The 3,837-nt window shown below is 33.5% G+C and overlaps 1 long non-coding RNA gene across 1 annotated transcript; it reads left to right on the plus strand.

Annotated features, from left to right (window-relative positions):
* The first annotated feature begins 1,886 nt into the window (after positions 1–1,886).
* Positions 1,887–3,319, plus strand: LOC107955214 (uncharacterized). The gene is made up of 2 exons (XR_001699854.2): positions 1,887–2,141; positions 2,599–3,319. It is a non-coding gene; the product is annotated as an uncharacterized lncRNA (long non-coding RNA).
* Positions 3,320–3,837: the final 518 nt, after the last annotated feature.

Raw genomic sequence — 3,837 nt, forward strand, 5'->3', positions numbered from 1 at the left:
TTCTTCTTCTTCTTTTATATTCTCATCTAAGTAATATTACACTATAACAAAATAATCTTAAGAAAACACTTTTTTAAGTGTTGAGATAGACTTGCCAACATACGTTTTGACCAACTCCCCCAACTATATAAAAGTGTTGCCATATGAAAAGCTTAAGACGACTCTTTTTGGACTATGCCGACCTTTTTTTAGGTTGTTTAAATTTATATCTTTAAGTAGATTTCGATTTTTTCAAGTCGAATCAAATTTTAAAAAGAGTTTTGTGGGTGTGGGCATTATATAATCATATCCCGAATTTTTAGAAAGAGTTGAGAAAATATTAACCTATCCCAACTTTTATTTTTCGTTGGTAAATATTTTATTTAACTCAACTTTTTTGTATTGCCTTTGTCTATTCATGATTTATCCAAACTATTTTTTTAAGCAAATATTTGGCTTAACCCAACCTTTTTTTCAGTTGCGTTTATTTGCTCTTGATTTAGGGCAAATTACCAAAAAAACCCTATTTTTTTAAAATTTATCGAAATGGGTCCGGTATTTTATTATTTACCAGAAGGGGTCATTTTCCTCGAAATCGCGTCCACGTCAGCGCGATGTCAGGGGACGTGTTAGAACATCGCGTCCACGTCAGCGCGCTTTGCTTACGTGGACACAAATCGTGCCTACAAGGACGCGATTTGCTGACGTGGATGAACAATTTATGTTTTTTAGCTTGGAAAACTTTGAAAGGCCATAACTTTTCGCTCAGTTGTCCGATTGTGACGATTTTTTTATTTCGAATAACTTTTCGAGATCTACGCGCTGACAAACGCCGAAGGCGGTTTGCCGCAGTTTTCGTTAAAAAGATCCTTTTTTGCCCCTAAATTTTGATTTTTTCGGTTTAAAATTGAATTTTGAAACATTCAAATCATTATTTTCCTTATTTATTTGAAGTAAACACCGGATTTTTTTTACAGAATTATTATATTATTTTTTTTGATTTGACACGTGTATGGAATAAGTCCGATAAATCATTAGAACGTAACTAATATAATTAAGATAATAACAGTATTTCTATAATATGTTAATTAATTAGTTTAGCTTAGTTGGTTAAGATGCTTGCTCTTTTCCCTTAATACCTTGGTTCAAAACTTGTTGGTAATAATTTTGAATCTTTTTTGTACTTGTTGCTATTGATGTAATATTGAAGAGTTAATTGATTAAAAAAATAAATACAAGTACAAAAAGATTCAAAATTTATTTTTTTCAAAATACCAAAAAGCCCTATATTTTTAAAATTTATCGAAATGGGCTCGGTATTTTATTTTTTTGACCGTTGGGTACTGTTCACGCGCGGGCTGAAATCGCGTCCACGTCAGCATCTCGCGCTGACATGGACGCGATTTCCTGACGTGTACCCTGTCATCGCGCTGACGTGGACGCGATTTCTCGGAAAAAGGACCATTCCGGTAAATAATTAAAAAATGGGCCCATTTCGGTAATTTTTGAAAAAAAGGGCTTTTATTGGTAAATTGCCCATTGATTTATACCAACTTTTTTTTTGTCGGCAAATATTTGGTCTAACTTAACATTTTTTGTGTTGTCTTTATCTGCTCATGAACTTTTATTATTAAATGAAAATAATTTAAATAATTAACAACTTTGCTAATAAAGTATTGACTAAATTGCAGATTTGAGTCTCATATTATATAAATGTTATATTCTCTCCATATTAAAAAAATATTAAAAAATTAGTTATAGTATAAAAGTATAGGGTTAAATTATATTAAATTAAAATATAAGATTAAATTCTAAATTTGATCATGATAGAAGGATCAAAAATAAAATTTGATCAATCTTTAAACCAACTCCAAAATTTAAAACCCTAACGCCACGTTTGGTTGGAGGGCTATTCCCTTCCCTCCTTATCTTGGACGAATAGTAATGCTTTTGTTTGGTTCACCGTTTCTTCATTCTACCGAAGTACTTAAAGCATTTCTATTCCCTCAAATGCGTAATAGGGATTCAGTGCTGAAAGCTTTGAATGACTATTCCGACCCTCGCCGAATAGAAATGAAGAAAATTCTTCCCAAAATCTCCTTCACACTTTCTCTGCAAATGCATTCAAAGTTGCTTCTTTTATCACAACAATACACTTTCAGGTTAAATAGATTTTTCTTTTCCAGTTTAATTTCGTTTGGTTTCTGTTCTTGTAATAATCAAATTTTGTTTTAGAAGGGTTTTTGGTGATAGGTTTTCTTTAAATTTTCTAAAAAAAAAAGCTACAACTGAACCCCTAAATCTTTTTCTTTGGGGGGAGATGATGTTTAGTTTTCTCTTATGGGAAACCTACGGGCTAGAATTGAATTCTAGGGAGTCAATCGTAATCACCATATCGATCTCTCTCTTAATCCTTGTTTTATTATTTCGATTTTGCTGCTAGAGACGACAAAAATAAACTAATTAATGGAGAAGAGAACTCAAAATTTGATGAATTTATATTGTTTGTAGTATTCACGCATATCCCTTTTGCAATATTTGTCATTCTTTAAATCAGAGTTTTATTCCCAAATTTCTTACCACTAATAATCACTTAGTTTTCATTATTGTATTTTACAGTATTTCAGATTTGTTTTAGGTTTGGAGATATGTTGCAACAAAAGAAAATTTATTAAGAAATATACGTTATAGTGCTTTGGAGCAGACACAAATTGATGTCCAGATACTAAAGGGTCAAATGGAAACAAAAGTTCTGCTAGCGAGCAGTATAGATGGCTCCTTGAGGTATAAGTGGAGTTGGAAATAGATTATCTGTGTCCTCTTACAAGTACAAGATGCCTCTGATTTCCTATTTTTGTACTATAAATTCCACTACTTAGGTGGATCTACAATTTATTAACATGGGGCATTAGTTATTGGCATCTCATTAGTTGTTGGCATCTCTTTGCGTTTATCACATTTATTGGTGTCAAAATACAATATGCTGAAGAGTGTCGTCTGTTACTCTGTTTTGAGTAATGACCTCTAATTTGGAATGACTGTGTTAGTTCTTCCAGTGCTCATGCATCAGGCTTGGGTGACCTAAACATGCCATACTTCTTGCATCTTGCTATCAAGTGCGATAAAAATTAGGTCTCCTTTTCAATTTTGTTGCGACATTGGAACCTCTGCATATCTTGCTCATCTTTTCATTCTGCCAATGATCTGGTGTTCTTTTCGGCGTTACCATCTAGGATTACATATCCCTTCCTACTGTTGTATTGGAGCTTTTACATGTTGTAATGCATGGTGCATTCTCCTACTACTGCAACATACATGCAGATGCACTTGTTCTTTCTCACTTCCATTTTTTCGTTCATTGTCTGTTACATTGTATTTCTAAGCATTTGTCTCGTCGATTTATTATTTTCTATTGGCTACTATTGTGACATATGTTTAGCTTCTTTCGATGGTGTAATGGCCCATTTTTTGCCCGGGGCCTAGTATGACCCAAATAAAACAAAAAAAAATAATAAATAGTCCAAATTATCAGCCTAAATCACAAGTCCAAAAAAATTAAAATTACAACCCAAAAAAATGAAGGCCCAGTGGCCCAAAATGTTTAAAAATTTTTAGAAAAAAATTGAAACCCTAGCCTACTGCCTAACTCTAGCCGCAAGCCTCTGCCACCTCTGACACTACCGCCGCACGCCAGCCACCACCACCTCCACGCGCGTTGCACACCTCTGACACCTGCAAAGAGAAATCAATACAAGACCACAGAAGAAAAAACTAGAAAAAGACAAAAAATAGAAACGAAAAGGTTGTAACTTGGCTATAAAAGCCAAAACGTCCTCTTTGTATGGGTTCTCTTCTTTT

The sequence above is a fragment of the Gossypium hirsutum genome, chromosome D07, assembly GCF_007990345.1.
Source record: "Gossypium hirsutum isolate 1008001.06 chromosome D07, Gossypium_hirsutum_v2.1, whole genome shotgun sequence".
Taxonomy (NCBI): Eukaryota; Viridiplantae; Streptophyta; class Magnoliopsida; order Malvales; family Malvaceae; genus Gossypium; species Gossypium hirsutum.